This window comes from Rhinopithecus roxellana, chromosome 10, assembly GCF_007565055.1.
Source record: "Rhinopithecus roxellana isolate Shanxi Qingling chromosome 10, ASM756505v1, whole genome shotgun sequence".
In the NCBI taxonomy this organism is placed as follows: domain Eukaryota; kingdom Metazoa; phylum Chordata; class Mammalia; order Primates; family Cercopithecidae; genus Rhinopithecus; species Rhinopithecus roxellana.
The window spans coordinates 15,377,737-15,390,683 of NC_044558.1; the positions used below are offsets into that span (position 1 = coordinate 15,377,737).

General features: G+C 37.5%; 1 protein-coding gene across 2 annotated transcripts in view; it reads left to right on the forward strand.

The window, feature by feature from the left end:
• Positions 1 to 1,318: 1,318 nt before the first annotated feature.
• The window catches only part of ATF7IP (activating transcription factor 7 interacting protein), a 139,598-nt gene continuing 127,969 nt past the window's right edge, over positions 1,319 to 12,947 (forward strand). For both annotated transcript variants that reach the window (XM_010368455.2, XM_010368456.2), the window contains exon 1: positions 1,319 to 1,509. The gene's annotated coding sequence lies outside the window, so the exon portion shown is untranslated. The remainder of the gene's footprint in view (positions 1,510 to 12,947) is intronic.

Consider the following 12,947-nt stretch of genomic DNA (forward strand, 5'->3'; position numbering starts at 1 on the left):
CTAAAGGCCACCTTATATTTTAAGTAAATTGAACGGTTCCAGTTATAAAAATAAGTATTAACAACCCTATTCTAATTTCTTATTAGTTACAAAAATTTTCTGTTCGCTTTTCTTTCTTCTCCACTAGAGTACAGATTTCTTGAGGACAGGTACCTAACAGGTCTACAACACAGTGATTGCTAAATAAATACTGAATTAATACATTAATATAATGAGAAGTTACATTAAAAAAAACCACACGGTACCTTCTAATATTATTTTCAGGCTCTTCTTGCTTGCAAAACATATACACATTTATTCTTTTTTTTTTTTTTTTTTTTTTAAGGAGTCTCGCTCTGCAGCCCAGGCTGGAGTGCAGTGGCGAGCTCTCGGCTCACTGCAGTCTCAGCCTCACAGTTCAAGCAATTCTCCTGCCTCAGCCTCCTGAGTAGCTGGGATTACAAGCACGCACCACCATGCCCCGCTAATTTTTGTAATTTTAGTAGAGACGGGGTTTCACCATGTCGGCCAGGCTGGTCTTGACCTCCTGACCTCAGGTGATCCACCCGCCTCGGTCTCCCAAAGTGCTGGGATTACAGGCATGAGCCACCGCACCTGACCAAAACATATGTACATTTATTCTATCATTTAGTGCTTCCAACCTATTTCAACTATAGTCATCATTGCCATTATACAGGTGAGAAAACTGAGTAACACACTTATTCCAAGGAACTGGCAAGGAAGCTGCAGTAGTTGAACTTGAACCCGGATCTCTTAACCAGTAAGGTAGCGACTTGTCCACTACTTCCTGTGGAATTCATTAAAGGCCGACTCCCAGCATGAAACTGAATGAATGGGATGAATACAACTTCTAGTGAGAGAGTATGATAAAAAGTGCTTGCTCTGTTACTGAGCAACTGAAAAAAAAATGTTTTTTTCATTCCATCATTATTAATACAATTCAAAGTACATTTAAAACATAAATGATGAATACATCAACATACACCTGGCTTTTTTGAAAATTTTTCCCTCTGCTCTTTAACTCTCACCTACCTCCTTCCTTCTTTCTTTTCTAAGCCTCATAGAGGGCGCTCACAAAGTGCTACTTATTGATTGAAGAAGCTCCACTCAAAAAACACACCTCACACTGCAACTGAGAGACGCAGCGCCACCACCTCGGGCTTCCTTCTCTTTTCCACGCAGGAGGCGGGGCCAATTTCCCTCATTCAAATAAAAAACCAGAATTTGCATGGGGAATGGCTAGTCCTTGAGCTTATTGGCTGATAGCACAGTGGGCGGGGTACATATCACGAGCCCGGAGCCCCGCCCACAATAATTTGCATAACGGCCCCGGCGCGTGCAAGGGAGAAGCGGGTTTGTTTTTGAATCTGCGGAGGCGGCGGCGGTGGCAGCGGCGGCGCGGCGACTGAAGCGCGCGAAAAGCTGAGGCGGCAACGTCGGGGACGGCTGCGCGGGACAGCTCTGTAGGAAGGAACTTGGTTCCCCCTCCCTCAGCTTCCGCCCCAAAAGGTATATGTGAATCCCAGGGGCTGTTAAAACCACATTTTCTTAAATTACTATTGTATTTCTGAAGAGTCAAGACCGCATTATGGCGGCTGCGGGAGTTGTGTGTGCGCCTGCGCGGTTGCGGAGCTGCGGGCGGCGCTGCATGGGAGCACGTGATCTTGCGGGGGTCGGGCTCTAGCTGCAGTTGTGCAGCTGGCGGGGCGGTGGCTGCGCAAGCGCAATATTCATTTTCAAGATCTAATGTTCTTGTTGGACGCCATTTGGGTTCTAGATTTAATTTTCCTCGTTCTTGAGGGGTTTCTTTGTGTTACCCTTAAAATCTCACATTTTTCAAGAAAAACATTTCTCTAATGTTGTACTCTTGGGCCGACCTCAAGCTCTTCTCTGTTTTTTCGATTTTTTGGGAAGCTGTGGACTTAATTTTCTGTGAAACTGATTGTCATTTGTGGTTCTTGATTATAATTTCAGTTTTAAAATATTGCTGGATTGAGCTTTATATTTAGGGTGGTAAAGATCAGCACCTAGTGGTGTTCTCACGGGAAGTGCATTTATTTGGACTGCATATTTGCAAATACCTTTTTAACCCTATTTTTACCTGTTGTGTTATGGATGTGTGGAATGTTTACAAAACAGAAACAACTTTAGTTTTGGGAATATTGGGGGAAAGGGAATAGTGGAAGAAATTACAGTGTGATCGAAAATGAAATCCCAATCTGAGGATTATTTTGGTTTTAAATATTTGATCCTAAGTAAATGAAGTTTTAATTTTGATCAGTTTGTATGTTTCTGGGCATTTGAATTTTACATGTTTTAAGTTCTTTAGGTGACTTGTTCATTACTGCTTCAGCTAGATAATTGTTGCTTTTTAAATTAACTCATTTTCTTAGCATTTTTGTTTGCTATGATATGTAAGCTATAACATTTATTTGGTAAATAGTTCTGATGAAGAATTCTAGAAAGAACATCCATTACCCTGAGGCCTCTTTGAGGAAAGTGGACCATTAATAAAAAAAAATCTGTTTTTTCTTTTAAACACTATACTGTATACATGTGTGTTAGATGCAGCTGTGTGTGATTTTTTAATTGTAAGTGTGTTCCTGGTTTTATTAATAGTTTTTTAGGGAAGGTAATTATAAATATGCTACTGATTAGTTTAAAATGGTAGTGTCAACTATAGTTAAATCTTATGTAACACATCTGGGGGAAGTTATATAAGATTTGTTATAATTCTCCCGTTGTGCAAATTCTTTCTTACTAGGCAAAAAAAATTGCAAATGTTTTCCGTAGACTTCATCTATGGCTCATATATACAACAACTGGTTTCTTGGTTGGTTATAACTCTTTAAGTTTGAATCAGTCTACTGTCAAATGAAGACGTCCCTGTTGCTTTATAATCTCTGTTAATTTAGGGAAATTTTTATTGCCTAAAACAAATACCATTAGTAAATATTAACTAGATGTAATTGAAAGTAATACTTTTGGTTGGTGGATTTTTAAATGACGTCACATACGAGATAGAATGAAGTTAGGAAAGATTCTTCTTTTTTTCTTCAACAGAATGTTTGACCTGATGTCAAATCTCTAACGTCCTCTACACACAAAGTATATTTAGAGGGCAGTTGTGTAATTTTCTCCCTTTTATGTTTCTGGGGTGATTACCTAGCAGCCCCTTTCTACCACATGCTATTTCAGGCATTTTAGAGTAGAAAATACACATAAATGTTTAGGTTAACAAAAGCACTTTGATCTTAGGGCATGGTACACCTTACATTTCCAGAAAAATGAAATACTTTGGTGTATATATTTAAGCGTATGTTTTCATTTGAATATACAGATGATTGCTTCTTAGGTTAATATTGAAGGTAGTAAGAGGTATTTGAAAATACTCGAATATGAAGAACATTTCTTGATGGGACAATTTTGATATCATGTTTCTTACAAAGCAGATATAACGATATAAACTTCATAAGATTAATTAATTGCCTGAACACCAACTATTTGTTTATTAGTACTTTGTTGATAACAAGTGTATTTTAAAATTTTAGTTTGGTGGTTATGATGCCACAAAATTTTGACACATATCCAACATATATAACTATTAAGACTAGGTTACTCCAGGAATGAATACCAAGTTAATGAAGTTATTTGAAATCTTTGTGGTTTTGTAAATTTAAGATTTTGTATGTAGTTTAGAAAAGACAGATTTGAATTATTAAATAATTAGAACTATTTTTGCTTTAAATTAGGATTTGCATATGTGATAAATGTATTTAAATATTTTTAAACTTACACATTATAGAACATTTGGAAAATGTTGAAAATTAATTAACAATGCTTAGAAATAACCACTCTAAAGGTATTGGTGATTTGTGACTTCACTTTTCCATGGTTGAGCAATCTATAAATGTTTATTTATTAATTAGTTTTTCATTGGTACCATACTTTCATTTCTACTCTTTTAATGTTATGAGTGTCTTCCCATTTCATTATTCTTCTAAAATATGTTTCATGGTTACATGATACTCTATTATAATGTCCCACATGATCAAATATTCTTTTTAAACATGTTTTTAAATGGTTATATATTATCTTTAAGAAGAATGTACTGTGACTTATTAAACCTTTTATTTTTTGTTTCCTGTTGTGCTTGTTGCTCATTTTTCCATTAAAAATAATGCTACAGTGAACATTCTTGTACTATACCTCAGCATATTTCTTTGAAATTACTTTCAAAGGACTTTTAAAGTAATTAGCAAAATTGATAAAAACTTTTTCTTGGAAAGCATTTTTTTATCATATTCAATACCACTATCTTATGGGTGAAAAATAGTAGCTCATTAATTTTTGATAACTAATGAAGTTGAACTTGTTGTTGTTTTATGTGTGCATTTTTTTTCATTTTCTGTGAGTTAGGTGTTTGGCTTTTTGTGTATTTTTCTGTGGTGAGTGTTACTGTTTTTTTTATTTGTTAGTAACAGCTACTTACTATGGCTTTGGGGTCCTAAGCTTTTAATATTTGTCACAGTAATTTTAAAATTACCTTTTAAATGGTTTATGATTTTATATGTTAAGAAGTTTTGCATTTTTATGTTGTAAAATGTACTGCCTTTTTTTTTTTTTTTTTTTTGAGATAGGATCTTGCTCTGCTGTGCATGCTAAAGTGCGGTGGCAGTGATCTCTGCCCACTGCAGCCTCGACCTCCCAGGCTCAAGCAATTCTCCTACCTCTGGAGTAACTGAGACTACTCGTGAAGGCTATCACACCCTGCTAATTTTTTAATTTAATTTTATTTTTTTAATAAACAAAGTCTCATTATGTTGCCCAGGCTGGTCTTGAACTCCAGGGATCGAGAGAGTTTCCCACCTCAGCCTCCGAAAGTGCTGAGATTACAAGCATGAGCCACCATGTCCAGCCTGCACTGCCTTTTTCCTTTGTGATTTCTACAGCACTTGTCTGCCTAGAAAATATTACCTGTTGTGAGGTGAATTATATATTTATATTGTATTTTATTTTATTATTACTGTTTTTTGAGGTGGAGTCTAGCTGTGTCTCACAGGCTGGAGTGCAGTGGTGTGATTTTGGCTCACTGTAACGCTCCACCTTCTGGGTTCCAGCGATTCTCCTGCCTCAGCCTCCCAAGTGGCTGGGATTACAGGCGTGCATCACCACGCCCTGCTTTTAGTAGAGACAGGGTTTCCCATGTTGGCCAGGCTGGTCTTGAACTGCTGACCTGAGGTGATCCGTCTGCCTTGGCCTCCCACAGTGCCGGAATTAGAGTGTGAGCCACCGTGCACAGCCTTGTTCATGTGTTTTGTTAAATTTTTTACTAGAACTTTTTCTGGAAGTTTTAACAAACTTAAAAAATACTCTTACATCTATGTGGACATGTCTGTATTTTGACATATTGTGTGTTAAGATAAATTACTAATTTCCATTTTTTCCAGATAGCTAGTTTCCATAGACTTGATCCATTTCTTACTGGTTTGGTTGCTAACTTATGAGCCAGATTTGAGCAAACAATTCTGATTCATATACTAGGAATATTTAACCTGGGATCCATTAGCCTCCAGGGGTTCTACCGATCCCTTGATATTTGATATACACCATTTTATGTGAGTCTGCGTATGTGTATTTTTTTCCCCCCGCCGAGATGGAGTTTCACCCTTGTTGCCTAGGCTGGAGTGTAATGGCACGATCTCAGCTCATCGCAACCTCTGCCTCCCAGGTTCAAATGATTCTTCTGCCTCAGCCTCCCGAGTAGCTGGAATTACAGGCATGTTCCACTACGCCCAGCTAATTTTGTATTTTTGGTAGAGACGGGATTTCTCCATGTTGGTCAGGCTGGCTCGAACTGCCTACCTCAGGTGATCTGCCTTCCTCGGCCTACCAAAGTGCTGGGATTACAGGTGTGAGCCACTGCGCCTGGCCTCGTATGTGCGTTTTTCTGGGGAAAAAGTGACAGCTTTCATTAGCTCCTCAAAAGAATATATAATACATAGTTTAAACAGAGATTGACAATGACTGTATCTGGGCCTTATTCTTAGAGCATTATTGCATTGTTTTATTTGCTGTAGGACTGTACACAATTTAAATATGTGTTTGTAGTGCTATATCCTATATAAAATGCAGTACCCACTCACAAGTCTATTTTACAATTTTTTTAGCTAATTTTGGCTGTTTTTGCAGATGAACTTTAGGTTCATTTGGTTAATTAAGAAAAGAAAAAGCTAGGTAATGGTTTTGGTTACAATTCCATTAAATTTACATTGGGTGAATTTATAACCTTATACTATTTTTTTTTTTTTTTTAATTCATGAGTATTACACCCTTCCTGTAGACTACCAAAATGTACTATTTGCTAGGAACTCTGGGAGAATTTGTGGTATCTGTGATTTTTCAGGAAGATGTTTTCTTGGTGCAGCTATAATTTTAGTAGGGATGATTTAGGAGATGATATAAGATTATATTTCTGTTTTTAATCTGCCTTAGGACATGATGACATAAAAGTAGTGTCAGTATGAAGTTAGACATGGTAAAAATAAGTCGCAAAGTAAAGTATCGTACAGTATTTGAAATCAAAATCCTTTTTTGTTAAACAAAGACAATTTGAAAAGGTACCTTATTCCTTTTCTGGCCAGGGTGGACCTTAATCTCATAATAAAGATAAAAAATTTTTATTTTAATTTCCTTGGTATCATTAAATTATTATATTTTCTCATAAGGATGTTTCCCTAATTATTAGAATATGTTTATTCTCTATTAAATCTCTTTTTTATGCTGATTGCATTGAAAAAGATTATCTCTGTTAATAAGGATGTATTTCAGCTGTAATTCTACTTTCTATCTTAAATAATTGATTCAGGAATCAGTTTATTGCCAAAATATCATTTTTATTGAACTAAACTTGTAAATTAGTGGAGGCATGAAAAGAAGAAATCAAGGAAATGTAGAACTCTAATGATAAAATATTATTGGCTTTATGAAAATAAATCTAGAAACTAGATATAAAATATTAAGATATTTCCTTTAGTGGAACTCTCTTTTAAAATTCTTGCATGTTTGACCTTATATTTTATTAGAGAGGCCAAGACTATTTAAACGTTGGTTTACCATGTTCTTTCTCAGATTGTCCTGCCATCCATAGAGTAAATCAGGGGCTTCTCCAGGCATTTTAATTTGTTGAAAACAAAACTAAATTTTTTATCGACGATTTCAGCTTGTGTGGTGGAAACCATTTTGTATTGGAGATAGAGAGTGAGTGCTGGGGAGCATTTTCAGTTAAGAATGAGTAGATCAGGGCTGCTAGTACTTGTTTATATGGTGTGAATGTTTTCAATTTTAAGTTTCGATCATTTGGATTTTGGAATCTTTAAGAGGATGACTCAGGTACCTCAGCCACTTTTCAAAAAAATGCCAGAGGCCTAAGGGAACTGTGATTACCTTCCTGAGATTCTTTATAGTTGACCTATATGAATATTAGAATCTGGGAAATGAAGATGACTTATTAAACCATCAGAAATATGCACTTACTCATGTCTGTAGTTTTCCATTGCTCAGAGTATTATAAGAAACATTTTGTGTTCTTTTATATCCAATAACTGGTAGTAACTAGCTGTGTTGAGGAGAGAGGACCCCTTTGTATGATGGTGATGTGAGGTGGTAATGCCATAATGTCTTACTATATATGATCTGTTCTCCCTATCTTTGTTTGTATAGCTCTATGCTACTTGGGGGAAATATTATCCGGTTTGGTACCTAGAAATTATGTGTCCGTCACTCCTGGCACTTTAACATTCTAATAAGAAATTTGATTTGTATGTTAGAATAGTTATCCCCAGAACTGTCAAAACTGTAAAAGGAACTTTCTTTGGTTCAGTAATTCTCAATGATAATGCCTACCATTTTGTAGAAGGATAAAGCTAAAAGATGGAAAGGGAATCTGCTGTTTTGAGGACCAGGAGAGTTTGATGGAACAGTAAAGAACGACTTGACTGCTGCAACTCATTCCCAGCTAAGGCTTTGGAGCCTTAGATGTATATCTGCCCTGTTACTCTTATTAGATAGAATGTCATAGGAAAAGAAAGAACTAGGAAAAAGCATGTAAGGGAAAAGAGGGACCACTTTTGAACTCTTTTATTTCCTTTTAGGGGGTAAATGTCTGAAGTGAATTCGATTAGAGTAAAAACTAAGCTGCCACAGTATAGGAGACTCCATTTCTGTTGTTTAAAGATGATACGTGTTTTTTTCTCATGTAACCATGCAAAGTAAGACTGTTTAGAGTTGATAAGTGATTTTGCTGTAACATATGGCTTCCATCACTAGCTGAAACATGATTACTCTCTAGTTCTACTAGCTAGAGGCAAGGAAGAAAGAACAATGGGAGTGCATACTCTTTCTTTTGAGAGCATGATATGGAAGTGGCACATAGCACTTTGACTCATGGTTTATGTGTGATCATTTAGTCATTGGGACATATTTAGCTGGGAAAGGAAGTCTGGGAAATATATCTAGCTGGATAATCATATACTTAGCTAAAACTAGATAATGTTATAAAAGAGAAGTGGATATTAATGAATAGCATTTTCTGCTATATAAGGAATTGGGAGAAGTGGTTTCAAAGTACTTCGTAATTTGATACTGAAAACTATTTCTCTGCTTTAAGATTTAGGTTCAGTTATAGTGTAACTCTGTATATCTTCCATTGAAATGGTATTTTGGGAGTTTTGTGTTCATGATTTGTGACTGGGGTTCCAGTTATTATAAATATTTATATTTGATAGAATTCTTCTCCTCTCTGCTTGCTACTGAAAACATTAAATTATGATTAGTTTTGCAAGATTTGGAATTCCTAATTTTTAAAACTCAGTGTAGTATTTTTGAACTTGACAGGTTAACTTGCTTAATTCAAAAGGACTGTAGATGAATTGAGTGACAGATGTTTGAATAGTTTATGTTTGCATTATTTTATCCAGATTATTTTTTTCTCTGTTTATATGTATAAAATATACCTTTTCCGTGATGGAAAATGCGACCTTTTTTTTTTTTTTTTAATTGAGACTAGGGTCTCACTCTGTCAGCCAGGCTGGAGCGCAGTGGTGTGATCATGGCTCACTGTAACCTTGACCTCCTGGGCTCAAGGGATCCTCCTGACTCAGCCTCCTAGGTAGCTTGGACTACTGGCACATGCCACCATGCCCAGCTGATTTTATAATTTTTTTGTGTGTGTGGAGATGGGGGTCTTGCCATGTTGCCCAGTCTGGTCTTGAACCCCTGGGCTCAAGCAATCCTCCCCTCTTGGTCTCGAACTCCTGACCTCAAGAGGATCACCTCAGGTGATCCACGTGCCTCAGCCTCCCAAAGTGCTGGGATTACAGGCATGAGCCACCGTGCCTGGTCTGACTTACCCAATTTTATACTGGTAGGAAGGAGAACAGATTCTTATTGAAACTGTGTAAACTGAGTCATAAAAAGTAAAAATTGAGTTATGATACTTCATACAATATTTAATAATTGTTCTAAGCAGTCTCTGGACAAGGCTGAACAACATATTCTGTATTTTTCATTTTCTTTTTTTTGAAATGGAATCTTGCTGTGTCACCCACGCTGGAGTGTGGTGGCACGAACTTGGCTTATCGCAACATCCGCCTTCAGGGTTCAAGTGATTCTCCTGCATCAGCCTCCCGAGTGGCTGGGATTAAAGGCACATGCCACCACATCCAGCTAATTTTTGTATTTTTAGTAGAAACAGGGTTTCGCCATGTTGGCCAGGCCGGTCTCCAGCTCGACCTCAGGTGATCTGCCTACCTCGGCCTCCCGAAGTGCTGAGATTACAGGTGTGAGCCTCCATACCCGGCCCTATATTCAGTATTTTTCTACAGAATCATTCATAAAATGTTTTTGGTGGCTGCTTTAGCTTATAACCTATGTTAAAACCTTTCACAGGATATTTTTCCTCCTGATCTCTGAGGGGGAAAGATATTACTATTTCTATAAAGTACACCTTAAGTTGGAGGTTAGAGATAGATTGAGAAGAAAGTATTCTTCTCTTATGACCATTTAAAATAAAATATTAACCACAATTAAATCATTCATTTAGTCTTAGGTAATTCTTGTTTTTTTGATCTTGTGTTAAGCAACCTACTTACACAGAATTGACTGGTCTGTACAACATAACCATGAAAATCATGACCCATTCCCTTGATACGGTTAGGACAGTTGTTGATTCATGATGTCAGCTTTATACCAGGATGCCTGCATCTATGAGTCTGTTCCATGTAAATAGTAATAGTTAAGACGATTTGGTACAGTTACTAATAATCTTTTGATGTTTATTTAAAAGACTTAATTTATAAGACACGTTTCCTCAGGTACGGTGGCAGCAAAAATCTTGACTCATGTTTAGTTCTTGAGTGTCACTGCTCCTGTGTGGCCTAGTTGCTCACTTTATCTTGTATATAACTGTCATCTGTATAATTTTATTCACCATTGATACAGTTTGGATCCGTATCCCCACCCAAATCTAATGTTAAATCATAATCCTCTATGTTGGAGGTGGGGCTTGGTGGGAGATAATTGGGTCATGGGGTGGATTTTTCATGAATCGTTTTGCACCATCCCCCTTGGTACTGTCCTCTGCAATAATGACTGAGTTCTTGTGAGATCAGGTCATTTAAATAGTGTGTAGCACCTCTTTTCTTTCTCTTGTTCTTGCTTCTGCCATGTGATGTGCATGCTCACCCTTTGCCTTCCATCATGTTTGTAAATTTCCTGAGCCCTCACCCCGAGAACCCAAGCAGATACCACTGTACTTCCTATACAGCCAGCAAAACTGTGAGCCAATTAAACTTCATTTCTTAATAAGCTACCCATTTTCAAGTATTTCTTTATAGCAATGCAAGAATGGACTAATACAACCATTAGTGAAGATTTCCTTACCTGTCTTCTAGGACCCTTGTTTTCCAAATGCTATGTCTTTTTATCGACTTATTCTGTCCTTGGCAGGAGAATTCTTAGAATTTTCCCTGCTGGTAGAAAGCTACACGTTCTCCAGTAGCTTTTTGAGAAAGGGTGCATGGGTGATACAGGTTTTAAAGACAATGCATGTTTGAAAAATGTCATTCTATATTTTCATGCTTGATTGATAGTTTGGCTGGGTATAGAATTCTAGGTTGAAATTCTTTTCCTTCAGAATTTTAAAGACACTGCTCCATTATTTTCTTCCTACTATTATCACCACTGAGAAATCTGAAGCCATTCTGATTTCTGATTTCTCCTCTCAGTGGAAGCTTATAGAATTGATTATTAGTCTTTAGTCTTACGGCATTTCAATGGAACGTGCCCTTGTGTGGATCTGTTTATTATGGTCTGCTGGCATACTTTGGGCTCTTTTGGTCTGGAAATTCTTGCCCTTCAACTCTGGAAAGTTTTCTAAATGATTTCATTGGTGATGTCTTTGTGTGTGTGTGTGTGTGTGTGTGTGTGTGTGTGTGTGTGTCATTCCAATTTGAATTTTTTAATGGATACTCCAGTTGTATCTTTTCTTCTGTTTTACAATTTTGCCTTTTTGCTAAGGTTGGTTTCTTCAGCTTTATTATCCAGTCCTTCTATTGAGTTTTTCATTTTTTTCATCATGTTTTTAATTTTCATTCCTTATCTGTAGCATTCTATTCTTCACTCAAGAATGTAATATCTTGTCTGTTATATTAATTTTTTTGGAAGTTTTCTTATTCCTGCATAGTCTATTGCTTCATGTATTTTTTTTGTTTTCGTTTTCCTTTGGTTTCTATCATGTTGGGAACTTTTCTTAATTGCCTTCCTTAGCTAACTGCATAATGTGATGTGGAAGATTAAAAAGTTGATTGCCTTATCTAAATTAGACAGTTTTAAACTTCCCTTTAGGCTGATCTGGGTGAGCCATTTTGGGAGAGTTCTGCAGAGACCTTAGGTCTCACGTCTTGTGCTGGTCAGACACCCCCAGAGAATAGTCTTCCATTTTTGTAAATAGAGAAATAGGCTCTGATTGCCAGCACTCTGGGGGATTCATGAAGAGGAGTAGGGATCTCTGCAATCAGGACTTAGTCCTTCTCTTTTTGATATAGTACTCTCAGTTTTCTTTTTTTCTAGACAGAATCTCATTCAAGCTCAGGCCGGAGTGCACTAGCACGATCTTGGCTCACTGCAATCTCTGCCTCCTAGACCAAGGGATTCTCCTGTCTCAGCCTCCCGAGTAGCTGGGATGACAGGTGTGTGCCACCACGCCTGGCTAATTTTTGTATTTTTAGTAGAGATGGGGTTTCGCCATGTTGGCCAGCCTGGTCTTGAACTCCTGACTTCAGTTGATCCACCTGCCTTGGCCTCCCAAAGTGCTGGGATTACAGGCATGAGCCACCGTGCCTGGCCAGGTACTCTCATTTTTAACTGCAGATGTTGTCTTCAGACTTTTGTTAGGATTGGGAGGAGCAGATAGTCACTGTTAAATGTGTTTGGTAAAGGCATCTAAGATATCTTTCTGCTTCTTAAACAGCAGTCACGATTTTGGCCATTTTATCCTTCTTTCTGCTCCCTTCACTCTGATTTTCAAAGGTGCTTAGTTCTTCTACTTCCTATGATTTTTCAGGTTTCTGCCAGGTAAATTGGATTGGTTCTTAACTTGTTACCACTGCAGCTTGGAATATTGTGTTTTAGGGATTGCTACGTTAGTTAGAGCTGGTCCTGCTTATTTGTTTATTTATTTTTGAGACCAAGTCTCACTCAGTCATCTAGGCTGGAGTACAGTAGCTTGATCTCGGATCACTGCAGCCTCCACCTCCCAGGTTCAAGCAATTCTTGTGCCTGAGCCTCCCTGAGTAGCTGCGACTACAGGTGCAGCCACCACACCTGGCTGATTTATGTATTTTAGTAGAGACAGGGTTTTGCCATCTTGGTCAGGCTGGTCTGGAACT